Source organism: Chiloscyllium plagiosum, chromosome 3 (assembly GCF_004010195.1).
Source record: "Chiloscyllium plagiosum isolate BGI_BamShark_2017 chromosome 3, ASM401019v2, whole genome shotgun sequence".
In the NCBI taxonomy this organism is placed as follows: domain Eukaryota; kingdom Metazoa; phylum Chordata; class Chondrichthyes; order Orectolobiformes; family Hemiscylliidae; genus Chiloscyllium; species Chiloscyllium plagiosum.
In genome coordinates this window covers 105,364,303-105,380,303 of record NC_057712.1, presented here as the reverse complement: position 1 = coordinate 105,380,303, position 16,001 = coordinate 105,364,303, and positions in this window count along the sequence as shown.

The window sequence follows — 16,001 nt, the reverse complement described above, 5'->3', positions numbered from 1 at the left end:
AGTTGCTGACAGACAGAATTTGAAAAATTTTACATTGTAAGACTTCTGTGGCAACAACCAAACTAAAATCAATATCAATTAAAATTACTTAGCACGCAACTAATCAACCAAAGTAAAGAACCTTCACGACTAACTAACACAACCGGAATCATTTATGACTGTGTTTGTTTGCATTTTGCACCATGCTCCCAGCAAATAAATAGCCTTGATGGTTCAGTTACAACCTCCTCCTGGCTTCTAGCCAGCTCTTTTCACCCTGCCACATCAATGCAAGCTTTCTAGTCCACCCAGCCTTTGAGTATCCCTAAACTGGCTTCCATGTGAAACACACACTCCTGCCACCTCAAGGTCCTAAAATTTCCATAAGTCCTGTATTTTTTAATGGACATCCATATTTTAGCAGCAGTTTCCTTGATGGCAAACAAAAAATAATATTTTCCTCTGTTTTCTCAGCAGCAGCTATCTGCTTGCTTCTCTTTATGCCTACGTCTCTAAAAATTCAATTGCTTCTCTCTTGTGTCAAGGTGTGAAAACTGGCAGCTGATGTCTTAGACCTGGCCTCTTCCCCTAATACAACACAAACATGTGGGCTTGTCTCTGTGCAGGGTTTAGTATGATCTCACCATATGTCTGATCAGAACACTTTATCTTACCATAAATCAAAGGAAACATTTTAAACATTTCTATAAAATCTTGCTTTCCTAACACATGCTTTTATCAGGAAGGTTGCATCTGGCAAATTTTACAAATTGTTGGAGAAATGACAATGTTGTAACTGTATTGGGTTTGGGTCACAGGGAGTTCTTCAGCACAGATCCTGAGAAGGGCAGCCATGAGGATTTCATGACCTATCATCTTTTTGTTCTATTTCATGCCTTCAGTGTTACTCTTGACATCAAGTGGAGTGAATCAAATTGGTTGCAGATTAGCCTCTGTGTTGTAAGAGACTGTGATGGATCATTCAGTTGCCACCTAGAACATAGAACATAGAACATAGAAGAATACAGCGCAGTACAGGCCCTTTGGCCCTCGATGTTGCGCCGATCCAAGCCCACCTAACCTACACTAGCCCACTATCCTCCATATGCCTATCCAATGCCCGCTTAAATGCCCATAAAGAGGGATAGTCCACCTAATTAAACCCAAAGGATCTGCACATGTTGTGAATCAGAAACAAAAACCCGAGATTGCTGGAAAAGCTCAGCAGGTCTGGCAGCATCTGTAGAGAGAAATCAGAGTTAATGTTTCGGGTCAACATTAACTTTGATTTCTCTTCACAGATGCTGCCAGATCTGCTGAGGTTTTCCAGCAATTTCTGTTTTCATTCAACCACCCTTGGTTGAAAAAGTTGCAAATATTTCATCCTCAAGTTTTTTGCAATAATGTGAGGTCAGCATTTGTGGAATCTCCTCTTCTAGTTGTTTAATTATATGATTATGAGGTGACAGGACTGCAGATCTTTGATCTATATTCATTGGTGTTTAGAAGAATGTAAGGTCATCTAATTGACATACGTAAGCTTCTAAACGAACTTTAAAGTGTGAATGCTGAGCAAAACTTCTTGTGGAACTGACTAGAAATGAGGGCTCAATTTTAAAATAAGGGATCATCCATTTAACTTGATGATGAGGAATAATTCCTTCTTTCAAATAGTTGGGAATTATTTCCCTCAGATGGCCATGGAGCCTGGGTCATTGAATAAAATCAAGGCTGAGTAAGCCACATTTTTGGTAGACAAAGAAATGAAGCTTGCAGGAGAGTGAGCACGCAGGAAAGGGAAATTAAAGTCACAATCAAATCAACCATGGCCTTCATGAATGGCAGAGCAAGCCTGAGGCCTACTCCTGTTCCCTTTCTTATTTTCTCAAGATTGCCTCAGTCTGTAAATTGCACGCTGTAATATCTGTGTGAGTACTGCAGCCCAATATAAACAGTGAAGTGACAAGCATCCTCAGATGTGTGACATCTGACAACATATGTGATCTGCTTCTATTCTTTATCATCCTCTTCTACGAGGGACATACTGGGGAGTCCCAGACAGTTATCACAGTGTACAAAAACCCTCGAATGTGGAAATAAGATTTTTAGCAACTGATGTTTCATGGAAAAATAGTCAATTTTCTCACTGTTCAATCTTTCACATTTACTTGCTGTACGTCAATGAGTTCATATATTTAACAAGTGATGAGAAGCACTACAGTACGGAATCTTGCAATGTTCAGTACCTTATCTGCTAGTTTTATTGGCCATCTGCACAAATCGAGTGCATTCATTCCACAGTACAATCCTACCAAACTGAACTTTTGAAACACTGAGTCAAATTGCACTCCCAATAGTGCTGCTCACTGCTGAATATTTGCCACTTGCATTGACCATAACATTTCGCACAATAGCTACACTTGAAACACTTACTTTGTGGTCATCAGAAAACAATGTTATAATGCTGGTTATTATAGCAGAGAATGGTAAGGAAAGTTTTCTTAAATTCACAAAGTAAGGTGAACATTAGCCTTCATTAGCTTGTTCCCCATTATCTCAATGAAACCATCCACAGGAACTGGAATAGGCCATTCAGCCCCTCGAACCTGCTCAGTCATTCAATCATATCTTGGTTGATCTGTGTCCTAACTTCATATCACTGCCTTTGCCCCATATCTCTTAATATCTTTGCTTAACTAAAATTTATCTCTCTGAGTTAAAATTGACAACTGATCTAGCATCAACAGCTATTTGTGGAAGAGAGTTTCAAACCTCTACTACCTTTGTGTGCAAAAATACTTCATTACATCTCTCTCAGTCCTCAGACTTTGTCCCATAGTTCTGGAATCGTCAACCATTGGAAATTCTTTATCTTTATCTACCCTGTCTTTTCCTGTTAATATCTCAAAGTCTTTTATCAGATAACCTCTTAACCTTCTAATTTCTAGAGAAAACAGGTTCAATTTGTAAAATCTGCCCTTGTAACTTAACTCTTGAGACTTTGTATCATTTTTGTAAACCTACATTGTACTTCCTCCAAAGCCAATATATCCTTCCTAAGATGAGGTGCCCAGGTCTGCCTACAGTACTCCAAGTGGAGACATTCTGCCATGGCAGGGTTCAAGTAGCTAACATTCATATTTGTCAGTACATAAATATCATTTTAAAAACTTGCAACAGCAAAGTATAAAACACCAGGAAGAGTAAGAGAACAGTATGATCATTTCTTAAATTATAATAATGACTATACTTCAAAAAGCACTTCATTAGCTCTAATGCAGTCAGACATCCAGTTGCCATTAGAGGCATCATATTAAATACAAGTCTTTCTTCATTTTCTTCATTAAAATCTCTCCTTTCACTGATTTGGCCCAATGTTGTGAAGCAATGTTTCTCTCTGCCATGTACCAGTGATTACATTATCGCTCCATCAAGGCCTAACATAACAGCTCAACTCAAATCACACGACAAAGAGTCACCAGCTCTTCTCATGATCATTAATATTTATTTGCTAGAGAAATACAACAAGCCCAATCAACCTGATCTGCACTGGCTTTGAAAATGAGCTGCAACTCTTATCTAATGTCCACAAAATGATTAAGATGCATCATCCAGTTAGTTATATTTTACAATGTTGAATAGACAGCCCACGAGCCAAACAGATTCCTTGTGACATTTTTTTAAAAAATCCTTAGAGGTATTAAAATCTGACTTTATTTTACGTATCCATTTTCCAAAATTTAACACCTCCATTTCAATCCTTTTTTCAACCTTTTTATCAAATCTCAAAATCCTCTTTTAGTTTTAATACAATGGTCCTATAACCTGATAGAACAGTTTTGAGTGTGAGTGTTGAAAAGGAAATGTGATGATGCTGTGTCCACACCATTGGATGGCAGACAAGACATCCAAGCTTGCTATTCAGCCAAAGTGATTATTTTAGTCAGGTACATAGTTTTGTTTCAGTCGATGTCTGACCCTGAGGGTTTCTTCTAATTGAGATTTGGGGGAAAAAAAATGTGATTTTTCTGCCAAATTGGGTGGAAAATATTACACAAAACTGCAATAATTATAGGGATCAAATATGCCAGCATCTGCAGAGGATAAACACAACGCCCAGCCAACTTGAAAAAGTTATTAGTAAACAGAAACTAAATTATAGGAAAGATGCAGTGGGAGCAAAGCATGTATGTTCTTATCTCAGTGCAGATAATGCTGGAGAATTTTGTATCCCATTCACTATGAGCCATTTAAAAAGATGCACAGCATGTCAGAGGAAAGCCAATGCAGGTTTATTTAATTTGTTTCCTAGTTGATTAGTCTCAAGGAGATCACAATTCATCCAACTTCTATGAATGGTAACGTTTAATGTGTAGGCATTGAAGATTCTCAGTGACAATTACACTACAAGCCAAAGCTGGCAGGGAGTCTCATCAAATCAGTGACCCATCAATTGATGGATTTGTAAGAAAGATTAAGTAGTCGTGCCCTACACTGTTATAAAAAAGAGAACGATTGTCAAGCACAAGGTTTTAACAATGCTAAGTAATTGCCTGGAGAGTCTTATGGAAACGCTTCAACCAGACTCACCTAATGCCAGTGAAATGCTTTCAACAAATTTTATTTCAAAACAGTATGGGGTTTAAATTTGAACTGGTCCACCATGAGACAAGGTGAATAATCTAAGAACAAAATACTGTAGATGCTAGAGATCTGAGATCCAAAGAAAAGTCTTACTGGACTTGAAACATTAACTGTTTTGCTCTCTTTTATAAGGCTGACAGACCTGCTGAGTTTCTCCAATGTTCTTTTTTTTTAAAATCACAGTGAATGATCTGCCTGTTTTAATCTCTAACTGATTTTTTTTATCCGTTGAAGAGAATCAATGTTAAACAGTTTGCCGATTCTCCACCACCCATTTTGCATTGCATCCCAATAATTGATATCCTCAACTCTCTCTCCAACAACAATCACATTTATCATTCTAATTGCTTCCAACAAAATATTAAACAAATAGTGACAATGCAGTGAGAAGATTTCTCCATCACTGTCTCAAACAGAATTATGGGTAATCTGAAAGGACACAATTTATGATTTTGATACGAATACTATAAGAGTGGCCTTCTGTCTACATTCCAAAGACATGACCACTAGAGGCAAGCTTCCAATCTTACGGTAAAATTAAAATTTCCTCCAGCTGTTCAGAGCATACGTGTTAAATAAATTCATAGGTTTATTGATTCACTAAGAATATGTTAAAAATATATATATTTATGGAAATGCACTGGCTGATAGATAATGGTTTATAGTAGAAAATATTGACTTAAACTGAGGAGAGAACAATACTTATTAGGTGAAGGGCACACAAATAAATTAATACCTGGAGTCTAAATATTGTTGAATCTCACACAATTCAATTTCAGACACATTCTGTTACTGAATGATCATTTTCAGTTGTCTTTATTATGCAATCCTTACGATAAAAGAAGTGGCTTGAATTTATGGCTGGTGATGTGAGCAGACAAATATTTAATTAGCTTGTGTAAAATCTCTTTGGCCATTTTCCTATGGCAGCCAGGACATTACTACTTTTCACCAGGTTATAAATACAAAGAACTGTGGATGCTGGAAATCTGAAACAAAAAGGGAATGTGAGAGAATCACAGAAGGTCTGGCAGAATTTGTACAGGGAAAACAGATTTAATGTTTCGAATCCAGTCCTTCTGACAAAGGGTTACTGAACTTGCAACATTAATTCTATTCCCTTTCTACAGATGCTGTCAGACCTTCTGTGTTTCTTCAGCAATTTCTGTTTATGCCTTTGATTAAATTGAAAAGAAAATCATGTCATGAGTTTACTTATAAAAATTACAACACAATCATTCATATTATCTGTTCTAACCAAGTAAGTTAGCATTGGCAATGACTTTATTGAGGAGTCAGAATACAATTAGGAATTTGGTTTATCGAAAATAAATTTAGTACTAAAATAATTGGAGACAAATGTTGACTGCAGTTGAAGATTGTGAGATAACAACTTTCCTCAGGATTGTAATCATGAATCATTATGTTTTTGGCCATATTAAAGATATTGATTGGATATTAGTGTACTGTGCAAATCACCCCCACAAAACACGAGTGTGATGACCATTCATTGTCCAAAACTTAAATTTCCCTAAATGCAAATGTTTCTCAGATTTTAGTGAATATTGTTAGATAAGTACAAAGCAAAGAGATTGCAATTTATGCATTCTGGCTATTTTTATGAAGTATATCAATGTAATGTACAAACAGCATGCAATATTTCTTGATTTTTCACAATTGCAATATGCCTCGTCTGGAGTTGATTTGGCTTATTCAACATAAAGTAACTATTTTTATAGCACCCATGACTGTGAGCTGTTTTCCATAAACTGATGTTTTAAGTTTTTTTTAAATTGTTAATCGTTTTAGATGCATATCCTCGGTCATCTCATTGAAGGGAATCTGAGAAATGGTGAAAAAGCAAACTTGTGAATTACAATGATTTTACACAAAAAATACTTTGTCTACTCCACCTCCTTAATCAGTTATCCCAATAACAATGTTGAGTGATAGATCTGAGATCATTCATAACTCTTGCCTTAAATCACATTAACTCATTAGTTAGTTTTGCTTAATTACACAATTCACAAAAGAAAGTTAAGTTCCATGTGCATGCTGACAACATCTGCCTCATCACACTGTCACTGACACCTACAACGTTGCTGCACTATTCAATTACCTTTTCTCGGTGAAGCAGAACTCGAGTAGCTCATGAATGGAAAAGCAAAACCCATTTTATACAGTTTGTGTGTCCACTTCTATATCTCTGCCACTGGTTTAATCAACCTTCCTTACTGCTCATTCAGAATGGACTTGCTGATGCACAACAGCAACATTCTGATTGATGTTAAGCTGAGATTCCTGTGCTATACTTCATATGTTATCAAGATCTGTTCCTTACATACTGAGTGCGCCCCACCAAAACTTAAATGCAGCTTCATCACCTCAGGGACGGATAGTTTAAATACTGTTCTCAAATGTCCACGTGCTTCCCTGAGGGAAACAGTATACTGTAAATATGAGTTGTCTGCTAAGCTCATCTCTCCACACATTATCAGCAAGTTGACCAGGTCCTTGTGTCACCATAAATTGAGCTTGTCATTAAAAACTTCCAATCATTTTGAGGATTCTTCTCAAAACACAAAGGCAGTTCTCACATTCTGGATCATTACAATTCTCCACTCCTGTTGTTCTCCATGATTTTGATCATTCTTCTGCCACTCCTCTCCATTTCAGATTTGTTTTGAATCCTCTGAATTGCCTCACATTTGGTATAGAAATCTATTCCTGTACTGTAAATATTATAGGCAATCTTGCTCTTCAAACGCGCCCTCAGTCTTTTTCATAAATGCTTGGTTTCCATGATCATCCCATTATGTAAATTATTTATCAGGGTGAAAATAAATTGGGATTGATTTAAACATTTGATGTGACACTTTCTGTAAATCCACGTACAGTCCTTCTACGGGCTCCCTTTTACTTGTTTGGACAGAATACATTCAAAGAACTCCATTAAATTGGTTAAACATTATTTCCGTTTTATGGTACAATGCTAACTCTTCCTGATTACCTTGAGTTTTTTTTCAGAGCACAGCTATAGTCTCTTACAGATCAATGGAGAGGTTATATTTGTTACTTTCAATCTTTCATCAATCAAGGGAACTTTGAAAATTCAACACCTTCTTTAAGGTCCAAGAATGGAATCCATTTGGACTTGGAAACTTGTCAGCCCACAGCATCATCAACTTGCTTAGTAATGCTTCCCTCATGGTTGTAATTTCATTAAGTTTGTCACCCCTTCCAACCTCCTGAATTATAGATATTTCTGTGGGGAAAAAATGTCATTCCTTAGCGAAGACAGTAGCAAGATATTTATTTTACCTGCCAATTCATTATTATCAACCATTAACTCCCTATTCTCACCCTCTTGAGGACCAACATTCACTTTTACTTCCTTGTTTTCTTTTTAAATTCCTGTAGTCACTCTCACTATCTGCTTTTGCATTTCTAGCTAGCTTCCTCACGCACTCTAATTTCTTCTTCCTGTTTACACTTTCCATCATTCTCTGCCATTCATTATGTTCTGACACTTGATATACAACTGATCTTTGTGCAGTTATATGTCTTTCCCTTAAGTCTGATGCTTTTCTTCTTTACCAAACTGATGATGATGGATCTTTCATTCAGAATTTTTCATTAAAGTACAAATGTGCTTATTCTGAATATTCTGAAATAGTCCCTTAAGTGTCTTCCTTTGAGTCTCTACTAACTTCTATCTTAATAGGCCAGTTCATTTCATTTTCATGCCCATAGAGTTGTCCTTATTTCTGTGTAAAATACTCATCTTAGATCCATATGTCTCCCTTTCACACTGGATGGAAATTCAATAGTACTGTGGTGCTGCTGTCTCAGAATGCCTATAATTTATCCTGTGAAATTACACAGCAATAAGGCTAATAACATGTTCTCTGGTTAGTTGCAGAATGTACCAGTGTAAGAAAATATGTCTTAGCTTAACTCCTCAGCTAAGTTTCTAAAACCATTCTGATTTTTTTCTAGTTTATATAGAGATTAAAGTCACCCATAATTATTGCCATCCCTTTACCACAAGCATGTAATATTTATTTTTATCTACTTTGTCCCACATCTCAGGTACTTTCAGGGTGCCCGTAGACCACTCCCATTGATGACCCATTTCCCCTACTATTCTCCACCTCCCATTAAATAGATTGTGCCCCCTGTTTTCCTGAAATAAGAACATTTCAAAGAATTGTGGTGTCTTTTATTAACAATGCTACACACCTACTACTACCGATCTTCCTTGAATGTCACCTCGGCTGAGCAGAGGCTGATAGCTAAGTTCGGTACCCATAGGAAGGGCCTCAACCGGGAGGTTCATGTCACATTACAGGTGATCACCATTGCACTACACACACACACACACACACAGGTTCATGTCACATTACAGGTGATCACCATTGCACTACACACACACACACAGATATTCCGACACACACACACTCTCACATACACACGGAATCAGGTACACACAGACGCGCACACAGACACCCACACACACCCTTATAGACACACACACTCCCACACATGTACTCCCACACATGTACCCCCCCACAGACTTAAGACACTCTGCACTCACTACACACATACACACATTTTGTCACACTCACAACCCCCACCCCAGACAGACACACACACAGACAGACAAAGACCCACATGCACACATATATTTTGTGTGGTGAATTTTTTTGTACTTGCAGAGTTACATTGCACTTTGCTAAAAAAACTGTATACATTCATGTAGAACTCTGAGCTCAAAAACTGCATGAATTTATGTAAAACTCTGTTATCTCACTTTTTAGATTAGAATCAATCTAAACATCATGGCATAGACAGAGAACACAGGGGGCTAACACCTTCAACATATTGTCTAGCTATCACCATTGTTAACAGCTAACCCGAGAATGCAATTTTAAAAGAAAAAGGGTTTTATGATTTACACATGAAAGAAGTGAAACTATCACTGTATTCTAACAGATGAAAGGCTTAACAGACAATCAATTCTTCAATGTATAATTTCAGTTACATCACACTGCAAATTTTTGCTATAAATTCTGTGTTACGATCGAGCCCTCCACAATCACCTGATGAAGGAGAGTCGCTCCGAAAGCTAGTGTGCTTCCAATTAAACCTGTTCGACTATAACCTGGTGTTGAGTGATTTTTAACTTTGTACACCCCAGTCCAACACCGGCATCTCCGAATCATCATTTACTCTGCCTTTTAAGTCACTCGCTATTGCTGCATATCAATAGCGAGTATTTAATTGATCTGCTTAAACAGATTGGCCTTGTTCAATGTGTTCAGAATAGTACTTAGGGAGAACGAGCACGAGGCTTGTAGCCAGACTGAAGCAAGACATAAAGAACATGGACCAGACTGAAATATTTATATAACTACCAGAGTAGGAGGACTGAATGAATTTGGGAATTCTGAGTCTGGTCTGAGTCTGAGGGAAGACTGCATTATATGATTAACTTTAGTCAATAAATATAAGCGCAATGAGCAAAATTGAAAGATAAACAAGAATAAGTGAATCAGCACTGCATCACTTCCTTATATAAAATATTGAAATACTTGTGTTTGATCTGTAAACATGACCTTGAGTTTCCTCGTGCTTGTCATTTCAAATGCCTACCTTTCTCCTTCCTGTTCATTCCTTGGCCTGTTAAAATAATTGACCGAATTAAATGCAGTCTTGAGGAACAGCATATTGTCCTTCAACTTGTGGCTCTGTAACCTTCTTGATTCAACATTCAATTTAACCATTTTAGATCATAACCTTTCATTGATTTTGCTTCTTTTCTTTTCGGTTCATCTTTTTCCTCATTTCCTTCTCTATTCCTTTATTTTGCATGTATTATGATGTTATCTAGCTATTCACACCTCGTTTGGACTCCCCTTTGCTGCTGCTCTATTCCACTTTTGTACCATTAAATATTTTGCCCTATATTCTCTGCTACCTGCCACCCCATCAAAAACCTTCCATTTTGTTCTGCATTGTCCCCATCTCTCCTATTTTCATTTACTCAAAACTAATTGTGTTTATGCCTGTTTTCAGTTTTGATGAATGGTTACAAAACCAAAGAGTTCACATTGCTGATTTATGTCCATCGATATTGCCTGAGTTGCTCAGTATTTGTAGTACCTTCTATTTTCATCTCAAATTTCAGCCTCAGTAGTATTTTGCTTTTATGCATTATCCGAAAATTTATACAATGAGAATAAGACAGAAAACAATAATGTAAATATTATGAACAAAGTGCAACTAAATGAAAAGTTATAAAAAGTAGTTGTAACCCTCAGAAAGTATTCAATATACCCTTGTAACTTGCATGGTGGGTGCAATTTAATTGTAGCTGATTTCATGGTGGAGTTAATGTCTACTTGTACTGCATCTGATGGATATTTTATATTATTGACCCTGATAATGTCCTATTGCATCATTGTCTGCATTACTTTTACCTCCCATTTGTTATTAAGATTTTTAAAGTGGGTATAATTATGAATGCAGTATATTGATTGGACCAGTCATCTCACAAAAGTTAATAAAGATTTAAAATACTCTTCTTCAATGATTTGGATTTGCTGGTGTTGGACTGGGATGTTTAATGTTAAAAATTGCACAACACCAGGTTATAATGCAATAGTTTTATTTGGAAACACTAGCTTTAAGCTGATGAAGGAGCAGAGCTCCGAAAGCTAGTGCTTCCAAATAAACCTATTGACCGTAACCTGGTGGTGTGTGATTTTTAACACGCTTTTTAAATGATTTGGCAATAAACAGAATGCATTTTAAAATTTACATCAAGATATGTATATGACCTGGAAAGGTCAAAAGATAGGTATTCTCATCAAAACATAAAGAAAAAAGAAATAAGGAGATTTTTAAAAAGGGGTAAAAATTGGAATGGAGACAGCCCAAAGGTTCATCAAGAAGGATTTTGGAAGCATTGGTTTGGGAAGTGTAGAATGTCAGGGTAAGCAGAGGGTAAAGAATGGAGTCAAATATTCTAGAAGTAGGCCAAATAGAACTCTGGGGGAAAACTGAGCAAAGAAGAAAAGAGGAATGAAGATTCTGGAGCACTAATATTAGAACAGCATGAGGGTGAGATATTGATAACTTTGTCTGGGGTTCAAAAATGTTATATATAAGATAATAATTATACAATAAAAAATTTAAACCAACCTGCGTGTATTATACAAATAGGAAGACTGTAAGACTGGCTTTGTATTAAGCTCTGAAGACTCCAAAAGTTGGTCGTTGAACACTAGGGAATTTGAGCTTCTGATATTTCAGGAAGTTGTTTTAATTGTGGTTTCTGGTGTGCCTGGATCCTGTGATATCTAAGAATGTGAAATTCTATAGAGAATCCATCTAGAGGCATAACATGGAAAGGTGATGTTCAATAAAGGACTGCACAGCACTTAACAATTTTTGCATGTTACATAGATTATGGAATAGGTACTTAATTTTTGTCAATCATAGACTGCCAGACAGTCTGGTATATCAAGCTTGGGAGAAATTTGTAAAATGTGAGTGTATTTGCGAAGTACTTGAGAGCTAAATATGTTTTTGGACAAAAGATAGAGTCATTTCAGGTCCTGAATGACATGGGCAATGGAGACAAATTTGGGTAAAATGAGTGAGATTTTGAGTGAGACCCTTCTCAACACTGAGGTACACAATTTGCATTTTTCAACCGTGTCCCTGACATCAAGATGAAATTCTCACTAGTGAGCAGTGAGAGGTATGTAAGCAAGGATTAGTGTATATTATTACCCTCATTACTCTTTAATGCTACCACATTAATATACAAGATTGCACTCTCCTGTTGGTAGAAGCTAAATGTCAAGAATTTACAACATGGAAGTCTGAGCTAGGACATGATGACTCCAGCTCTTGGCTTGTTCCTCCAGACTTCTAGCTCGGACACCAGTCACCAACTCAAGGTATACTCTGTAAGGGGGCATTCATCCCCACATGCACGGGTATTGGCATCCAACATGCATGGGTCTGACCACATCATCACAGCACACCTCCGAAACACTTACAGTGTCCCTCTGCATGTCAATTCTGCACTTTTGGGTGCACTAGCATCTCTCATTGTAATGTTGCTACAAGGACACTGTGCATAGGGTTGGGACCCTGGATTCTATCTTATTGTTGTTTGCTCATTCCCTTACCCCTCAGTCACTCAGGGTGTACACAGTATCATTGCCTTGTGTTTCCACATTTTGTCCTCTCATTCAGAGTTAACAGGCTGATAGTTCTATTCAGTTCAGGGCAGGCAAAAAGCCAGGTAGCATGTTACAGTTGTCAGCAGGTGGGATGGGTGTATTGCAGTAGGACACTATGCTATGTTGATTCATGGGAGATACTCTTCAGGCAGGAGGTCTCAGCACTGGAGTCAATGTCCGTCCAGGGCTTGGACATGGTCAGTTAGCTGCTCGGGGAGTGGGTATCAGCCACATTTGATTTTTACCTCAACGCCTGGAGTAATGGGTTATGGACAGTCTTGAGGGGCCAATGTGGGCAGTCCGGGAAATTGCAGGAGCACAGTTAGGGAGCTGCACTTAGATCCTCAAGGGGCTGCTCACTCATTGTTCAGAGTTGTCCCGCTATGTTTCCCAATGGGAGTGGGCTATGGTCAGTTCTGTGGTACAGCCATGAAATATAAAGGAGGGGTTATCAGGGGCCACTGCTGCAGGAAGGAACTGAATAGTGGGGACCACAGGCAACATACCAGCTTGCAAAGGGGATTGCAATAGAGAAGGGGGAGGGGGGTGCTGCAATATGTAAGGATAGGAAACAATGGAGCTTAGAAAGGCATGCTGGCATTGATAGAGGAAGCATGGATAACTCGATCTGACATACTTCCTTGATATGCCAATTGCTTGGAAAGGTAAAATAGGCAAATGAAGTATTAGATAGACACTTTGGGAGGGACCTGGGCCATTTTGAAGTCTTTGGGGTTGAGAAGTGGATCGGCAAGAAAGGAATGTTTAAAACTGAGGCTTCACTAATAATAAGAGGCTGAGCCTGAAATTCTCTGTTTGAGGAGTGATCAGTGCTACCTTTCAACCTGCTGAAAATAATGAATGTGCCCACACCTGGAGCAGGTTGGGTAAGTGTTTCAATCTGTGCGTGAGGGGGTTTCAATTTCGCACAATGAGCAACTCTTCAAAGGCAACAACATTGCACAGATTCCCATCAAATAAAACTGAAATACACCACGGGGTCAGGCAGGGTGGATGCGAAAGGCCCAGCCATTCCAAAGTGCCTTGAAAAGATTCGTCTGGGATAGGGTAATCCAAGATGGATGATAAGAAAGATTTCTGGCTATAAGAGCTGCTCCTTTTTCTGAGGTATTTTAGGAGCTGGAGGTGATTTCCTCGAATTCCAGGAGCAGCAATTACTGTTTTATATGCTGTTGCATTGTTTTGGAACTTTGGGGAAAAAAAGTCAAAACAACAGCAGTTTAAAAGGGAGAAGAGCAGACAAAGGAAGCACATGGTGACGACAGTGCAAGAGAGAGAGAGAGGGAGAACCTGCACAGTTACTGCCTTTGCTGTTTGAATTCAAAAAGTCAAAACAACAGCAGTTTAAAAGGGACAGGAGCAGACAAAGGAAGCACATGGTGAGGACAGTGCAGGAGAGAGGGAGAACCTGCACAGTTACTGCCTTTGCTGTTTGAATTCGTGTATTGCTGGACATTGGAGTGCATCTGGGAAAATTAACAAACAGTGAAATTCACAATTAATCTTGGAGGAACTCTTGGGCGAAGTTCACAGCACAGAATCAGAAAAGTTAATTGTTGTTTTAAGTCTGTCCAACAGAAAGGCTGCAGTAGTGGGTACTGTGGATTCTTTCTTGATTATATGTTTTTGGAGATAAGTCTCTTGATTAAACTTAAAATATAAGCCTTAGCTCTTAATTTAACCTGGGGCAGTGTTTGTAGAGGAATAAGACGGTGTTATTTTCTGGGTCTGTAGATTGTGAAGGAGCAAAAATGGCCTTTGCAGTAATATGTACTTCTTGTCAGATGTGGGAGTTTAAAGAGAGTTTAAGGGTTACTGCAGATTATATCTGCCACAAATGCTGTTGGATGCGAATATTCTCAGATCAAGTGGATTAGTTGGAGAGACAGATAGAAGCGATGAGGAATTTGCAACAGCAACAGTATGTGATGGATGGCAGTTATAGGAAGGGGGGAAAGTCTCAGATACAGTCACATAGATGGGTTAACTCCAGGAAGGGTAAGAGAGATAGGTAGCTAGTGCAGGAGTCTTTTGTGGGTATACCCATTTCAAACAGGTATGCTGTTTTGAAAATGTAGGGGGTGATGGATTCTCAGGGGAACGTAGCACGAACAGCCAAGTTTCGAAGGGTATGTTGGCTTCCAATTCTGTTCGGGGATTCTGTAGTCAGAGGTACAGACAGACGTTTCTGTGGCCAGCAGAGAAAAAGCAGAATAGTGTGTTGTTTCCCTGGTGCTAGGATCAAGGATGCCTCAGAGAGGGGGCAGAATGTTCTCACGGGGGAGAGGGGCCAGCAAGAGGTCATTGTCCACATTGGAACCAACGACATTGGAAGGGAAAAGATTGAGATTCTGAAGGGAGATTACAGAGAGTTAGGCAGAAATTTAAAAAGGAGGTCCTCAAGGGTAGTAATATCTGGATTACTCCCAGTGCTACGAGCTAGTGAGGGCAGGACTGGGAGGATAGAGCAGATGAATGCATAGCTGAGGAGCTGGTGTATGGGAGAAGGATTTACATTTTTTGATCATTGGAATCTCTTTTGGGGTAGAAGTGACCTGTACAATGGATGGATTGCACCTAAATTGGAAAGGGACTAATACACTGGCAGGGAAATTTGCTAGAACTGCTTGGGAGGATTTAAACTAGTAAGGTGGGGGGGGTTTTGGAACTTGAGAGATAGTGAGGAAAGAGATCGATCTGAGATGGGTACAGCTGAGATCAGAAGTGAGTCAAACAGTCAGGGCAGGCAGGGACAAGGTAGAACTAATAAATTAAACTGAATTTATTTCAATGCAAGGGGCCAAACAGGGAAGGCAGATGAACCCAGGGCATGGTTAGGAACATGGGACTGGGATATCATAGCAATTACGGAAACATAGCTCAGTGATGGGCAGGACTGGCAGCTTAATGTTCCAGGATACAAATGCTACAGGAAGGATAGAAAGGGAGACAAGAGAGGAGGGGGAGTGGCATTTTTGATAAGGGATAGCATTACAGCTGTGCTGAGGGAGGATATTCCTGGAAATACATTCAGGGAAGTTATTTGGGTGGGACTGAGAAATAAGAAGGGGATGATAACCTTATTGGGATTGTATTATA